Source organism: Dasypus novemcinctus, chromosome 13 (assembly GCF_030445035.2).
Source record: "Dasypus novemcinctus isolate mDasNov1 chromosome 13, mDasNov1.1.hap2, whole genome shotgun sequence".
In the NCBI taxonomy this organism is placed as follows: domain Eukaryota; kingdom Metazoa; phylum Chordata; class Mammalia; order Cingulata; family Dasypodidae; genus Dasypus; species Dasypus novemcinctus.
This window is the reverse complement of record NC_080685.1, coordinates 80,116,475-80,134,756: the sequence shown is the minus strand read 5'-3', so window position 1 is coordinate 80,134,756 and position 18,282 is coordinate 80,116,475. Positions and strand designations below refer to the sequence as shown.

Below are 18,282 nucleotides of genomic sequence, written 5' to 3'. Positions count from 1 at the left end.
TGTATAGTATACATCATTTAAATTATATCACATTATATCCACCAGAAAGTTGGCTTCACATTAAATTAATTGAAACCTTTCAAATTGTAATTTTGTATTTTCATTTAAATAAAAGTCTCTAAGTAATTAAGTGTATATACTTCATATGCTAGAAATATAAGCTACTTTCAAAGAACACATGCTGATTCACAAGTGGAATAATGGTTTCCTATTGATATTCTTCCTCATAAAAGAAATTCAAACAGCTTTTAAAGTACTTGAAACTAAAAATAGCAGCCTCATTTTCAGAAAATTTGTAAGATAATTAATATCACTCACTTCTGTCACCCTGTTTTGGTGTAGTGAAGTGTCATTTACACAAGAATAATTCTGAACACATTTCACGTAATTTTACCTAACTTTATTGTGGTGTGATACATTTCTATGTCTGTACTTTCAGTTTTGTGGTAGTAACACATTATACTTGAATAACAAGAGACAGATCACTGAGGCTACTAAACGGTTCCCATAAATGTTATAAGGTTTACCTTTTCGCATTTAAATAAGTAAAAGATATAACTTTGCCATTTCAAAAGCCCTTGTCCCTCTTCAGCAAGAAATTTTGAGGGACATACTATAGAATCAACATGCTGAGGGAGATTCAGAAAAGTACAGAACAGAGCTTTGTGTTAGTAACATTTCTAGAGAGGAAGCAAACAAAAGCACATTGGATCACCCACTACAAAGTGGGTCTGACCAAGAGTAAGTCCATGATACTTCATCTTAGTGAGAGAGAGAGAGAGGAGTCAAACGAGTGATATCTCATAATAAATGTTTATTGCTCACATATATTTTTCTCATATATTAATATATTAATATATAAATATAATAACTTTTTCATATTGTTAATTATATTTATTTGGAAGTGAGCATTTGGGTTCTATATGGAGATATACACATAGGTGTGTGAGTGCACACACACACACACACACATCTATCTACAGCTCTAAACCTGGGTATTCAGCTATCAACTTGACTTTTCCTCTGAGTACACCATATTTGTAGCTAGAGTAGCTAGATTTTGCATTGAAAGCTAAAAATACTATTTCTAGAACTGAGGTAATTATTTATTTGCCTTGCCATCATTTTCCAACATTAAAAACTACTGAATTGCTAATCTTTTCCTGGTATTAGCAATCCTGGTAAATCACACCCATATCTATTCAGATATTGGAACCTGAAACCTGGGAGTCAAACTTTACCCCTCCCTGTTTTTCAAAAGGACCTCCGAATGAATATCCAACAAGTCACCAAACTTTCTTCCTTTTATTCCTAATAAATATTTGTGATTTTTTTTGTTTACTTAACACCAACTTTTTCCTGTACTATTGGTGTTTTCTTACAGTTGATCTTGAACCCCTATTAAAATAATCTCTATTCTGACATGAACTTTCAGGATTTCAAATGTTTAACAAATAAATCCCTATTTAAGTGACTCTCCATTATTTTTAAAGTCTAACTTCAGTCTCTTTAATGTGGCTTACAAAACCCTGTCACCATTTTATCAACTTTTTTCACTTTTTCTATTCTAACCATGCCAATATAAAATAGATGAAAAACCAAAGATTTTATAATAAAAAATTCACATTAATAAATGCTGATACTTTGCATTTGGTTAATTTTTTTTCTAAGGTAGAAGACAGTTAACCTAAAATTAGATATATCTTGATAGTCATTCCTACCTATAACTAGAGATAATAATAAAATGAAATTTTGATAATTAGGAACTACCCCGATAGGCAGATACCTAAAATATTAAATATTGCTAACATAGACATATTGGTTAAACTGAAAATGAATCTTATTACATATGTCCTTAATATATAACTTGCTGTATTTTACATAATATCATGTCTTTCTTGTACATTTATTACACTGGCATAATGATGTAGCATTGTTCTAACCACCATACAAACAGAATTTTATGAAATACTAAAAATTGACATGGAATATAGTGATAGTGATAAGGTAATTGCTTATTTTCTGTCTTCTGTAGTGGATATCACTTATTTTGCACCATTTGACATTCATTCTATTATTTTTGGTGAACATTCTTGATTTCTTTCTGGGAAACCACTTTTCCCTCACTCTCTCTCTGTGGGCCTTAAATGCCCTCTTCTAGAAATAAATGTGGCTCAAGTCATTGAGTGCCTGCTTCCTAAATGGAGGTCACAGGTTCGTTCCCTGGTGCCTCCTAAAAACAAACAAACAACAAGCAAACAAATGAAAAACCAATCCAGGGAAGCTGATGTACCTCAGTGGCTGAGCACTAGCTTCCCACATGTGAGGTCTCAGGTTCAATCCCCATTCCTAGTACCTAAAAAAAAAAAAAAAAAAAAACCCTCTCACCTGACCCTACACCCCAATTCCTCAATTTAATTGAAGAATGTGACCAAAGGCAAGCCAATCTTATAAAGCTATCCTCTGTCCTCAGTGTTTAATTTGGGAATGGGTATATGACACAAGCACATCCATTGAGACCCAGTGAAAGTTTTTCTTGAAGTTCCAGTAAAGAGTTGCTTCTCTTTCATATTAGACTTAACCTGACAGAGGTAATTTTTGGGGCAGGTACAGACATCTTGCTACCATGGGGGAAATTTTGTTTCTGAATAAAGCAAGATAAACAAATTTGGGAGAGGTTGAAAAATTAGATTGTCATGAAAATGATGAGCTGCTACTTCAAGACATGCCTTCAGTAATCTCCATTCTAGCACTCTTCACTTATTAGGGATGTTAAATTTCTTTTTGATTTCAGCTAGTTGGGGGTTTTGATAATTGCAAATCAGAGTCATTTAATATAATACATAGCAAACAATATAGTCAGTTCAGGCATCAGCAAATTATTTTAAGAATTAAAGCATACACATGTCAATTTAGTATATTGATTACTACAGATTTTATTGATTCCTTGTATATATCAAAACATTATTTTGGTATATATGGTATATATACATATATTCTTTATTAGAAACTTCCAGTAATTCTAATACTAATATATTTTTTACATATGTACTATTTTTCAGCACATATATCTAGGTTGCAATATGCCATCTAAATCAGTTTAATTCTTGTTAACATGAATTAACAGGTACTAAATTTACAAACATCTTAGTATGAATAAAATAAATAAATCTTAAATATACATGAAACAAGTGGAAGCTGGTTTGAAATAAAATTGCCAAGCACAAAATCTTTCTGTATAAACATATTGGTTAAATGTAATTTACAGGTATCTTTATATTCTGTTGACGTATTGTTAGACAATAGTATAAACATTACTGCCATTCCCTTTTTTTCTTTAAATGAGGCAAAATGTGATTCTCTCATTAAGAAGAAAAATTCCATTGCATTTGGTTTTCAATTATTTTCACAAGTTTTACCTATAGTCAGTCTTAATTACATATCAACTTTTTTTCTACTCCTAAAGAACACCTTTCTTGTTGATAGTCAATGTTTGCATAATTTTATTAATGTCAAAATGAAACATGCATATTTCAAAGATATTAGAGATATAAGTACATCTGCATATTCTTTAGTACTTTTCAGAGTTTGTCATCCATTTTATAACGTAGAATGACTGCCTCTTAATAGAATCGTTAGAAGGACCTCATGATGGTGTGGTGATGCTGGGTGGAAGATTCTGAGTTCTGGAGGATGCCTCATGCTGTGACTGTTAGTAAAGGTTTCTTCATCTCAGAAATGCTGAAAGGCCTTGCAACAAAATCTTCTTGGTCCCTTTCCATGAATATTGAAAATGACTTAGAATTTTCCCCAATGTTCCTTTGGTATTTTAAATTACACTTTTCGAACTTCATACACAAGAGATATGGATTGTGACTAGAGGCTAAATCTCTAGAATGGATTCAGTCATCTCTTAAAGACTTCTTTCCTTTTCAAATTGAAATGTGTTATATTCTTTTTTGTTTCCCTTTAAAATCTCTGATGTTTGAAAATTCAGACTTGTTGGGCAAATAGTTTCATAAATATAAAAGGCATGTTTTAGCCAAATTACTAAAGTGACATAGTTATATATATTTAATAATTTATTAATATGTAAAAGGAAAACATCCAAAAAGTTAAATGCATGGAAATCAACTACTTTATGTTCTTATAAAGAGAAGTGATTAAGTATTTCAATTGTAAGTTAATATTTAAATTTCATACGTGTATTTAAATATTTGAGTGAATAGTTCAGTAAATGTTTAAATAATGTACACACTTTTAGCTACATATTATTAGTAATATATGTGAAGTAAAAGAATTATCCTGAAATTATTTATAAGGAAAATCGTTGTTTTTTTTAACCAAAATCATAAAGATAATAGTATACATTCCTATGGTAGACTAAGGAGGGGAAGATTAAAGGAGAATGTTGAGTAGGAAATCCAAATAAGTATAAACACAAGATGAGTGAAAATTAGAAAAACATGTGGAAGAGATTTAAAAACTGATAATATAATATTGTCATACAAAAAAATAGCAAGAGCAAAAAAAGCAAACTTTTATGCAGTAAAATAAGTTCAACACTCAACAAATACAGTAGGTACCTAATATGTGTACCTCACACTCACGTAGGTTCAGAAAACACAATGAAAATTTAAAAATCAACACAGTTCCTATTAAATATTTAGAGCCAACTGGAGCCATTATAAGCAACTTTGGAGGTAAACAAAGGAAGAAACATGCCCTCAGATCAACTCTTGATGAGGTGCATAGTTGGAGGTGATTAATGATTCCTTCCATCTGGTAGCTTCCTGTCTATTTTTGCTCATTATTTTTGCAAAACACTAAGTAAAACTTTTTAAATTTTGCTCAAATTTAAAATTAAATAAATGTTTTTACAAAGGTGTTTTTTTCCACCGTTTATAGCCCTGTGTCCTTTTCCTTTAGCATAAAACTAGTTGTTTTTCTATTAGATCTTTTTGAAGGATGCAGATCATTAAACTGACATTTTCAGTACATTGTAATAATTACTATGGTGGAAGAAATAGAGGGCACTAAGCAGAAATATATGTGTATAGACTTTGCTGAGAGAAGGCTTAGGTGACAAGTGAAAGGAGAACTAAAGAAAGCAAAGCAAGGCCTAGAAGAAAGGCAAAAGAATGCTTTGTTACTTTTGTTACAGTCCTGTTGAACATTTTTGTTGAAAGGTAGTGACTCTTAAACTGAAGAGTCCAATAATTTGTATGGAATTAAGGAATTGAGGAAAAAAGAGGTATTATGTTTCGGTTTGCCAAAGGGCTGTCAGTGCAAAGTACCAGAAATGGGTTGGCTTTTATAAAGAGGATTTATTTGGGGTTAAAAACTTAAACAGTTTCAAGGCTATGAAAAGTCCAACACAAGGCATCATAAGAGGTGCTTTCTCACCAAAGTCAGCTGCCACGTGGGAAAGCAAGATGGCCACCGATCTTGCCAAGGTCCCCGCCTTTCTGCAGCTGTAGGCAAACCTGGCATAAGGCTTGTTTCTTACCAGGCCTCCTCTCTGTCTTGACGGCTCCACTTTCTTCCCCAGTTCAGCTGTAAACTCTCAGGCATGACTCATTTCTTCTTGGGCCTCAGCTCTTTGAGCCTCTTAGAGGTTTCTCTCCCTGCAGCTCAGCTGAGGGTGAAACCTTTCTCTCACGTCAGAATCAAATATGGCAGCTTCCTTTTCACGGGTCTGTCTGTCTCTCTCACTGCGTCCTGTTTATATCAGACCCAGCAAGGGAGTAGAGACCTCACTGATATAGTCCAATCAAAAGCCCTAAAGAGATCTTATCAAGTAATCTAATCAAAGACCTCAACAGAATTTAAGCAATCAAATGGTATGCCACAGGAATAGGTTAGTTTAAAAATCTAATCTTTCCTTTTGGGGATTCATAAAGTAATATCAAAGTACAACATATGATATGATATATTTTTATATCATCCATAGTAAATCAGAAGCATGCATTCTTAAATTATTAAATGTGTTCTCCATTTTGAAGCAAGGTTATTTGGGAGTTTGTTTCTCAGCATAGATGCCAGACTGGCAGCAGCCATGGATTTCCAGCATCTGCATACTGATAGATGACAACTTTAGGTGCTAATGTGGTATTAGAAGAAACTATTACAGAGTAAATTTTAATTTTGTATATAGTAGTCAGCACTCACTATGTTCTTGGTGCTCTGCTAGGTACTGGGTTACAATTATATGAAAAAACTGAAAAATTTTCTTTAGTAGAACTTAAGGTTTAATGAGGCTTTTTGAAGCCATGAATTTTATTCTCCCTTAAGTCAATTCTGAATTTTTGCCACCATTGCTATTAATTTGGGGAAGGAGAGGATAGGCTAAGGAAAATTAGCAGGTTAGATGAAAGTTCCTCCTTTCTCAGTCACAATAATGTGATAATGAGAAGGAAGTAGGTGATCATTTCCTTTCCATTACTACCCTCTTTGTCACTATACATCACACACACACCAGAGATCCAACTTGGGAGTTTTTATAGCCATATCTAATTAAATGCCATGCCTTTGAATAGAAGACTTTGCACACTCACAGCACTTTCAATAATGCAAAATATTTTACTGCTATATTTTATAAATTAATACAAGGATGGAGCTTCTATTTGAGTTCATTATTTCTATTTACCACTTTGAATTATGTTTTCTCTTACTTTTCCCTTAATTTCCTTGAAAATAAATTTCATCCTGAAAACAAGTTTAATTATTTTTAATCACTATTGCTATGTTGACTGAACATGATCTTTGAAAGCATTTTTTTTCATCTTTCCTAGTCCACTATAAATGTTTACTACTCAAAGAACTCTAGAGAATAATATTCATATAATTTCAAATGAAAAGATAATCCAGGTGTAACTTCAGGATTTTCGGTTAGAATCCCAAAAATGACAGTTTTGAAGTCAGCATAGATAGTGGAGAAGGTCAGGGGAAAAAATTAGTAACTTAGTTTTTGATATGCTAAGATGGAGATGCTTACTAGAGATTCAAGTAGGAAATTTGAGTAGGTAGTTGATAAATGGGTTTGGGAGAGACAACTGGGCTGGAGATATAAATTTGGCGATCTTGTGCATATTGATAAGATTTCAAGGCAAGATCACTACTTTTGGACAAGATCACTACTCTGAGTGTGGCCAAGAAAATAAGAGAAAGAACAAGCCAATGATACTCAGAAAGAGTATCCTGTAAGGTACAGAAAAGCAGCAATTAAAAAAAAAAAAAACAACATCAAAAATTAAAAAAAAGAGAAAAGAGTGTCCTGGAAGTCAAATAAAGGAAGTGATTCAAGGATGAGGAAGTGATCAAATGTGTCCAATGCTGATAGGACAACTAACAACGAGGACTGAGACCTGACTCCTACATTTTGTCTTGTAGAGGTCCCTAGTGACCTAGATAATTGCAGATTTGGTGGAAAGGTGGAATGGGCTTAAGAGAGAACTGGAGGTGAGAAACTGGAGAAAGCGAATTCAGGATCACTCACTCTCAGTCTCAGTCTCTCCTTTTTTCCTTTCTGTTCCACTCAGAACCATGGCTAAGAGGGCCAGGCATGCTTACTATCTCTTTCTGCTCTGAGGAACTTTTTATAGTTCACATACTGATAATGTTCCCTTCCAGGACCCTGGCTCTTTGTGGGAGATCTCCGACATCTCAGCAGGTCTATGGCCTGTCAAAACACAAGCTCCGTACCACAAAGAATTGGCAGATAGCTCCAGGTAAACAGCAGCTTCAGTGCTAGTTTAAGTCTTGGTTTCTTATTTTCTTGTCTTTTCTCTCCTTTAAGGATTTCCCTTACTTTCCTGCCAGCTAAGTCATGAATGTTGAAAATGTGTGTGTGTGTATGCATTTAATGATTTGTTTAACTTTTTTTAGGTGTTCCCTTTTAAAGAGGGTTTCGTAGGACTTCTGGTCCACCATATTGTCAGAAGCAGAGTCCTGAATTACTTTGAAAACTTTTTTGTGGTAAAGCAATTTGCTCTTATTTATATGTTGTCAGTTTAATCATAATCTTTAACTTGCTTTCTGATCTAGAGAGTTGCCATCCAATTCGTGTATCATGTAATAAATAAAAAGTAATTGCCAGTATCTCAAGTTGGGTTCTCCAGAAGAAGACATTGAGGCAGTTTGGGTGGCAGGATTTTTATTAGGAACAACCCCTGAGAAAGAGAGGTAGATGAGGCTGGATTGGGCAGAAGAAAAGTCAAACTGTGATGTCAGTCCAGCATCACCCACCTGGTGGGGAGCTCTGAAGTACATTTTGCCTGACATAGTGTTCCTTGTTGGGCCAAAACAGCTAGGCCTTTATACCCTCATTTCTGTCAGTTTCTACATGTGAGCTCCTGTGGGAAAGGCATGACCTCAGGCAAGACTGCTTTTTATAGCAGAGGCAGACCCTGAAGTTGCTGATAGCTGGAGATTATCTATTAACTGCAGTCTCTACAGGAGGGCAGAAAGTTCTTTCTTGAAGTAGGGGGACATCTGGGTGGCACATTTCCATGTCTACCTCATCTAGTTACATGGTTTTTAATACATGATAGGGAATAATATTTGCTTACTAAATTACTTAAACTGAAATCATTAAGCATTTTTTCTCATGTAAATAAATTTTATTTAATAAATTCCTAAAGTGTGTTTTCAGCTATGGTAAATAAAATGAATTTCATTATCTAAGTGTATTTATAGTTAGGAAAAAAAACCCTTTAAAATAAAAAGTAAATTTAATTCATACAATATCATGTTTCTTTCTAGGTTAAAGGCCATATATCATCAGGGTTAAGTGTGTGGGCTCTGCAGTTATACTGTTTGGGTGTGAATACTACTTCTACCACTTATGATTTGTGTGACTTTGGGCAAATACCCTTGTCTCCTAATCTGTAAAAAAGCGATATTAACTGTACCTGTGAAATGTTTGTCTCAAGGATTACATGTGCCAATACGTAAATGTGCTAAGCATAGTTCTTGGGCATTTTCAAGATTAATTCCTCTTGATAACATCATTATCAATTTAATTGATATATTTCTTGCCATTTGTTCTAGTTCTTTTAGTTTTCTGGTTTCTTGCTATCATTCTACTTTGCCCTTTCCCATCTTACTATTACCTGATATGATTCCAGTGCTCTTGCCATTCTGACTACTTTTAAATCCCCCCCGTATTAAAATTTTCCTCTTGCATTTTTCCTCTGTACCTACTATTTTTATGTAAAAAAAAGTCTTCCATGTGTCTTTTCCTCCTATCCAAACTTATCCTAGTAGGTATAGCTCCCTATTAAATTCTGACCAGTGCTAAAGATTTGATATATACAGTTATTTGGGGACAGTATGGAAATTTCCTTTCACATAGCACCATGGAGTCCTTGTCGTTTAAAATAAATACATTTAAGAAATGTTTCCATCATCACAGGCTAAGAATTAGTTTAGTTATAATTCCTAGTCTGTGTCATACTCTCACCATTGGTCTACAGATAGGGCCTCATTTCATTCATTAATTAATTCATTTTATTAATTTATTGATAATACATGGACATCTGTGGACATTTCAAGAACTAATACTATTTATAACTTACATGTAACTAAATTGTTCAGCTCTCTTCCCTGGTATACTTCCTAAAGGCCATCACTATAATGATCTTGTGCTTTCTCTTTTGCTTTTAAAAAATACAGTTTTAACAGATGTATATGTATTTCTAAATAAGTTTTTGTTTGATTTTTAGATATATTTGAAATTGGTAAAAGTGGATACTATGTTACATGTAGCCCCCGATGCAGCTTTCATGCAACAGTATGTTATTAAAATCCATTCATATTGTTTCATATAGCCTTGGTTCATTAGTTTTACTATAATATTCCATTGTATATATATGTTGCTAATTAATTACCCATTTTCCTGCCAGTCAATATTTGAGTTACTTCCATTTTTTGTCTTTATACTCGCAAACTGTGCTTATTTGAACAGTCTTGTACATGCATCCAAATGCACTTGTGTAAGTTTCTGTATGGTATGTAGGAGTGAAATTGTTGGTGTGTAAGTACAGACATATCTCAGAGATAATCCAGGTTCAGTTCCAGACCTCTGCAATAATGCAAATATTACAGTGAGTCACACAATTATTTTTGTTTTGAAATGCATATGAAAGTTGTTTATACCATACTGTACTCTCTCACATGTACAATAATATTATATATTAAAACAATGTATGTATCTTAATTAAAATACTTTATTGCTAAAAAAAACTAACCATCATCTGAGCTTTCAGCGAGTTGTAATCTTTTTTGCTGTTTGAGGGTTTTGCCTCCATGTTGATGGCTGCTGATTGATCAGGGTGTTGGTTGCTGAATGTTGTGGTGGCTGTGGAAATTTCTTAAAATATGAAATAAATTATTTTCTTCTAATGAAGTTTGCCACATCAATTGACTCTTCTTTTCATGAAAGATTTCTCTATAGCACACAATGCTGCTTAATAGCTTTTTATCCACAGTAGAACTTCTTCCCAAATTGAGGTTCAACCTCTGAAACCCTGCCACTGCTTTATCCATTAAGTTATGTAATATTCTAAATCGTTTGTTATCCTTTCAAAAATGTTCTAAGCATCTTTAACAGGAGTAGATTTCATCTCAAGAAATCTCTTCCGTAGCTCATCCATAAGAAGCAAATCCTCATTTGTTAAAATTTTATTGTGAGATTGAAGTAATTCAGTCACATCCTCAGACTCCATATTTATGCTATTTCCACCACATGAAGAGTTATTTCCTCCATCCAAAGTCATCCATGAGGGTTAGTATTGACTTCTTCCAAACTCCTGTAAGTGCTGGTATTTTGACCTCTTCCCATGAATCATGAATGGTCTTAATGGTGTCTAGAATGGTGAATCCTCTCCAAAAGGTTTCCTTTTTTTTTTTTTTTTATTAGAGAAGTTTGAGTTCACAAAATAATCATGAATAAAAAAGAAGGTTTTAACTTTATGTTGCCCAGATCCATCAGAGTAATCACTACCTATGATAGCTATCACCGTACAAAATATTTTTCTTAAGTAATAAGTCTTGAAAGTTGAAATGACTCCTTGATCCATGGGCTGCAGAATAGATATTGTGTTAGCAGGCATGAAAGCATCATTAATTTCATTGCATATCTCTGTCAGAGGTCTTGAGTGGCTAAGTGTGTTGTCAACACACAGTAATATTTTGAAAGGAATCTTTTTTTTCCTGAGAAGTAGGTCTCAACAGTGGACTTTAAACATTCGGGAAACTGTGTTGTAAACAGCTATGCTTTCATCCAGACTTTGTTCCATTTATAGAACACAGATAGAGTAAATTTATCATAATTTTTAAGGGCCCTAGGATTTTTGAATGGTAAATGAGCATTGACTTAAATTTAAAGATACCAGCTGCATTAAACCCTAACATGAGAGTTGGCCTGTCCTCTAAAGCTTTGAAACCAGGCATTGACTTCTCCTCTCTAGCTATGAAAGTGCTAGATGGCATCTTCTTCCGATATAAGGCTGTTTCATCCACATTTAAAATCTGTTGTTTAATGTAGCCACCTTCATAAATGATCTTAACTTGATCTTCTGAACAGCTTTCTGGAGCTTCTCCATTTGCATTTGCTGCTTCACCTTGCATGTTTATGTTATGGAGAGGGTGTCTTTACTTAAACCTTATGAATCAGCCTACACTAGCTTCCAACTTTTCTTCTGCAGCATCCTTACTTCTCTCAGTCTTCATATAAATGAAAGGAGTTAGGGTCTTGCCCTGGATTAGTATTTTGTTTAAGGGGATTTTGTGAATAATTTGATCTTCTATCCAGGCTACTATACTTTTCTCCATATCAGCAATAAACCTGTTTTGCTTTCTTATCTTTCATGTGCTTGTTGAAGCAGCACTTTTAGTTGCCATCAAGAACCTTTCCTTTGCAGTCACAACTTGGCTAATGATTTGGCTCAAGAAGCCTAGATTTTGGTCTTTCTTGATTTTTGACATGCCTTCCTCACTTAGCTTAATCATTTCTACCTTTTGAACACTTATGGCTCACTGTAGGATTATTAAGTGGCCTAAACTCAATATTGTTGTGCCTCAGGAAATAGAGAGGCCTGAGGAGAGAGAGACAGGGAAAAATCAATTGGTGGAGAAGTCAGAACACACATTTATATATTAAGTTCACCATCTTATATGGGTGTGGTTTGTGGCATCTACCTCTAAACAATTACAATAGTAAAATCAATATAACATGTACAACAATAATGAAATAGCTTAAATATTGCAAGAATTATCAAAATGTGACACCAAGACATGAAGTAAGTGCATGTTGTTTGAATATGGTGCCATAGACATTCTTGATGCAGGGTTGCCACAAACTTTCAAACAAAAAAAAATAGTACTTGTAAAAATATGAGATATGCCTGGATATGGATATTCAGTTTTATTAGATATTGCCTAATTGCTTAACAAAAATGATTGCACCAACATATAGTTCACTGGGAAAATTAATAAGAAATAGTTTGATTCACATAATATTATATATTATATATAATATATATTATATAATTTTTTGATTTTCCCAATTAAGTGGATATAAAGTAATATCTCACTATAGACTTGCTTGTAATTTCTTGAGGATTAATAAGGTTGAACATCTCCTTATAAGTATATTGACCAATATAGTTCCTCTTCTATGAAATGCCATTTTACATCTTTTGCTCATGTTTGGTTGGTATGTTTGTTCTTTTCTTAAAAGGAATTCTTTATATATAGTTGATTTTGAACTTTTATTGGTTTTGTATTCAGATAACTTTTCCCAGTTGTGAACTTGTCCTTTCACCATCTTTAAGATTTCAGGTGAGCAGATTATTATCTTCTGACAATTCAAGCTGGAGGGATATCCTGATCTCATTAGTGAAGTTATTTATTGTTTATAGTCTTATCTTTTTAGGCAAAGGTTTTATAAATAATTTATGGTATAACTTTTATATATCTTAAGTATCTTTTCATTATTCTAAGGTCAAAAGATAGTCACTTTTATTTTTAATAAGAGTTTAAAATGTTTCTTAACCTGTCTGGAGGTAATTTAATAAGGTAGGGATGCAGTTTTCCTTTTTTCTATTTGGATAGCTATTTAAAACATTCATTTTTTTTTAATAGTTTCACCTTGTTTCTATTGACCTTGCGTATTACCTTTGTCATATGTCAATATTCACATATGAAGGGTCAATTTCTTGACTCTGTTTTGTTTCACTGCTCTGTTTGTCTTTCTATAGTGTCTTAAATATTATAGCCTTATGACAAGTTGTGATATTATGGACGGGAAATACCTGCTCCTTATTTTTCTGCTCAAAATCTTACTTACTTTGATGGTATACCTTATCCAGAATTAGCTCAAATTCCACAAAATACCCTATGTGGTTTTTTAATTTATTTTTAAAATTTTATTGAAATATATCATTCATACATGAACATATGTAAACAATATGTGTATACAAAATAAACACGCATAACATTATACAGCAATCCCATATAACATGCCACCACCAACACCTTGCATTTTTGTGAAACATTTGTTACAAATTAGGAAAGAATATCATCAAAGTATTACCATTAATACTTTAATTAATATGTTACATTTGGTGTATTTTTCTCCTGACCCACCCTATCGTTATTTTTTAAATATATTTTTATTGCAGAAATTTTGACCTTACAAAACAATCATGCACATGTGTAGAATTCCCATACAACACCCCTTCACCAACACACCATATTGTGGTGGAATGTTTGTTATAGAATGTGAGATAATATCATCAGGCTACCACCACCAACCATGATCTATAGTGTATATTTGGCATACTTTTCCTGTATCCCTCCCCCCCCCCCCCCCATTATCAACATAGTACATCTTTGGCATTGATGCAAGAATGTTTCAGTATTGTTGTTAACCAAGGTAAATCCTATGTGGTTTTTATTTGAGTTGTTTGGAATCTATGGGTTGATTTTATAATATAAGTAAGATTGTGTTTTCCAGAGTGATTGAACCAACTTAATTATATTAACAATTAATAAGAAATCCTTAGAAGGAGCTGTTAAAATACATTTTAAAGGTTAAAAACATGGAGCTCATACAATTATAAAATGAGAATATGTCAAAAATTTCATTGAACTCATCAATTAATGAGGGAAACAGTAAGATGCTAAAACCAGTCCAACAACATGTGAGAAGCTAGGTATTTCTAGGCAATATTAGGGTTAATTGCTGGGTTAAACTCCCCCTAAACAGTCCAATAGGTTCATAAATTCTAAGCTTTGATTTTACCTCTTGGCAAAATTTTTTCATTTGTATTGGACAAAATCCAACACAGTTGTGAAGTAGTGCAGAAAGTAATAGTTAAACCCAGCAAGTATATTGAAAGAATACCTGGTAATCTCTTTTGCCTATTTTCAAGTTTAGATTATTATTCTGACAAAATGTGACAGTGAATTATACTCCAATATAACATTTTTACATTTCAATTATACCATTGTCTATATCTTCTTGGACAAAAGGGGGAAAATGTATTGGGGAGGTTTCATGACAGAGGCTTATTCAACTATTAAAATGGTGAGAATATGATAGATTATTAAATTGTTGCTATATACTTTGACATATATGCATATATTTTTAAATAATTAGACATTTAGATTATTTAGTATTTGTATGTATCTTTTCTCTCTACTTTTATTTATAATAATAAGCAGACAAAACAAATTTCCATTAGTAGGGGGTTGGTGTGGTGAATTATTAGTGTATGTTAATACATAAAAGATTTCTGAGCAATTTTTAAAATGCTTTAGGACTGTATCTTAAGTTCTTGAGTAAAAAACAAAAACATTTAGGTTATAGAGTAATAGATGTAGGACAATTCCCTTTTTTCCACTGTTCACCTAACTGAAATATCACCAGTCAACTTGTTAATAAAGCACAACCAAGTTTACTCAAACTCCTGCTGTAATTGACTTTAACAATGACTCACAATGGAGACTTCAGAAGGGAGTATTGACTGAGCTTAAGGATCTGGGCTCAAGTGGTATAAGGGGTTACTTTCAAGGTGGGTAAGCAATTTGGGATGGGCAAACCAACTGATAAAACATTTAGGACTGGTGAACACAGTGAAGTGAGGGTCGTGAAGCAAGTCAGTTAATTAATAAATTGTTGTTTGACAATTGGTCTTTCTATCCTGGTGGAGAGATTATTCTTTCCAATAATCTGATCTGTAGGAAATTCCTGAATAAACAGTGAAGGCATTTTTTGTGTTACCTTTAATTTTTCTAGGCAAATGTTTCCTTGAATGATCAACTATGCCAGATTTTCATAGGTTACCCACAGTTTTATCAGTCATGTCACAGATGATTTCAGTTATCAAGGTGCATACATTATAGGAGAAATGCATGAAAATATATTTTTCAAGATAATGTTAGGGTAAACATAATTTCATTTTTATGAATCCTTAAACTTTTACAAGAGCTCAAAGAATTTTAATTGAAAAAGTATGTTTTAGTTCAAAATATCTTGTCACTTATCCCCTAACCAGGTGTTTTACACTCTGTGCTCCCACGAGCTGTATCCATTATTGAATGATAACTTGTCTATATGAGGTATAAATGGAAGACAGTTAGGAGGGTTGGCTTTAGAATCTTGATGTTGCTTTCCAGTTTGAAGTGCTAAACAAAAAGTACTTTTGCATTTGAGAATTTTCAGGTAATTTCTAGTTTCAAAGTAACAACTAGCATCTGTCAAACATGGCCTGTCTTTCTGAGACCTAATGGTTTCTTCTCCTAAGGCACACACATTTCCCCAAAACTAGGCCTTGCTGTTTAACCATATCCTTCCTAGCAATCTGGCTCTGCAAGAGCATCATCATATTTTCTTCAAGGTTTTAGAATAGCTGATGTAATAGTCCAATCTGGGTTAGAAATGACATGGTATATTTTATGATCATCTTTTCCCATAGGTATAGGGAGGAAAAGAGGGCCTCTGTGTTGTAGTTATGTATGGGAGACTATTTTTGTCCAAGTCTGTGCTGCCCCTATTTTATATATATTTACAAGCCTTTCTGGAACTAATGGCACTATATTTCCAGAAGGTATGTTTGCATGTATATATATTAGGTATATATCTGTATAAGTGTATGAATTAGCCAGCCAAAGAGGTGCTGATGCAAAATACCAGGAATCTGTTGGCTTTTATAAAGGTTATTTATTTGGGATAGAAGCTTACAATTACCAGACCATAAAGCATAATTTACTTCCCTCACCAAAGTCTATTGCCACCTATTGGAGCAAGATTGCTGTGGATGTCTGCAAGGTTCAGGCTTCCCGGGTTCCTTTCTTCCCAGGGCTTGTTTCTCTCCAGGCTCAGCTGCTCTGCTTTCTGCAAAAGGCCAGCTATAGACTTTCAGGCAAATGGCTCATCTCTCTTCCCGGGTCCTCTGACATGTCTAACTCAGCCTTCTCTCTGTTCCTCTGTGAGCTTACTCTCTGGGCTTCAGCATTAAAACTCCAAACTCCCTTCTTTGTGGTGTGTTTTTTTCTGGTGCACAGGGACTCATGCTACTGACATGACCCAATCAAAGCCTCAATCATTATTTAATCAAATAAAAGTGAAGCCTCTGAATCCAATATAATCTAAGATGCCCAGAGGAACAAACCAAACATAATCCAATATCTATTTTTGGAATTCATAAACAATATCAAACTGATACAGTGTATGTATGTATTTTGCATTTGGGTGCTTGTGCATGTGTAAATAGGATGGCAAGGAGGGGAGGAGAGGTAGGGGGAAAAAGTCAAAGTGGTCATAAAGCATGCATTTTCTCATTTGTGGGAGAAAGTTTAAGGATACATAATCCTTACCAAAGGTGATTTATTATAAGTCTAAATAATGTGTGTTTTTCCTTTTTTAAAAATATACTTAAAGGACAAAAAGAAGTAAATGTTTTATGGTTTGGTCCAGGCCTGTCCCCTTAGGCAGTGAGAGGACAGTGCCAAGAAGCTGAACCTTTTTGCCATTAAATGATGGAAAAAATTATATCTTTATACTTACCATGCTTTTCTTTATCTTTTATATCCCATGGTTAGATTTAAGTCAAATTGGGGTTGCTTAAGTTTAATTATTTTGAATAAAATGGGAAAATACAGGGAGTCAACCTTGCAAATGAACATTCCCCATAAGGACATGAGTTTTCTAACTGAAGAGAGATTTGAATACAAAAGTACTCCTAGATGGATTTTTAATGTGTTTTACCATGGAAACCAAAAGATTGTGTATTTCCAGGTACCTGCAAGCCATGATTACCTAGAAGTTACAGGAAAGTAAATGTAATTTTGTAGGCTCTATCAGTTTATTCTAATGAAAGGTAATTGGTGAGTGATTAAGGCCCAGGGATTCTTTCCTCATTACCTTTTATCACAGCACAAACCTAAATATACACAACATAGCCAGGTTCTCCTCCCCCAAAAGGCATTATTTTAAATTTTATTAAACAAAACATAGAGAATGCTACTAAACACAGAATTAATCTCTGCTTCTTTATAAGAAGTTATTGAAATAAAGGGGGTAAGAAAGTTAGGCTGAGTAATTATGAAAATAATTATATAAGTAAGAAGACATTGAAGAATGCCTTAGGGGTGGCGGACTTGGCCCAGTGGTTAGGGCATTCGTCTACCACATGGGAGGTCCACGGTTCAAACCCCGGGCCTCCTTGACCCGTGTGCAGTTGGCCCATGCGCAGTGAAGATGCGCACAAGGAGTGCCGTGCCACGCAGGGGTGTCCCCCACATAGGGGAGCCCCACGCGCAAGGAGTGCACCCTGTAAGGAGAGCCACCCAATGCGAAACAAAGTGTAACCTGCCCAGGAATGGCACCACACACATGGAGACCTGACACAACAAGATAACGCAACAAAAAGAAACTCCCGAGCCGCTGACAACAACAGAAGCGGACAAAGAAAATGCAGCAAATAGACACAGAGAACAGACAACCAGGGTGGGGGGAAAGGGGGAAATAAATAAATAAATAAATCTTAAAAAAAAAAAAAAGCCTTAGGAAGATCCCCAAATTCTTAAACCGAGATTATTTTTGTATACATAACAAAGTTTGGAAGACAGGTAGAGACTCCTTGGGAGCATTTGAGGATGAACTAACAAAACTTTTCCTTTAAGATGGAAAGTAGATAGTATGCTTTTGTTTGTTTATTTGTTTGCTTTTCAGATATCCATATAAATGGTTGCTCTTTCTAAATATTTGGTTAT

The 18,282-nt window shown here is 34.0% G+C and overlaps 1 protein-coding gene across 14 annotated transcripts in view; it reads left to right on the top strand.

Moving 5' to 3' along the window:
* KCNT2 (potassium sodium-activated channel subfamily T member 2) overlaps window positions 1–18,282 on the top strand; it is a 452,321-nt gene that overhangs the window by 80,415 nt on the left and 353,624 nt on the right. For 2 of the 14 annotated variants that reach the window (XM_071207626.1, XM_071207625.1), the window contains exon 2: window positions 7,633–7,730. The exons of the other annotated variants lie outside the window; for them this stretch is intronic. The gene's annotated coding sequence lies outside the window, so the exon portion shown is untranslated. The remainder of the gene's footprint in view (window positions 1–7,632; window positions 7,731–18,282) is intronic. 14 annotated transcript variants of the gene reach the window in all.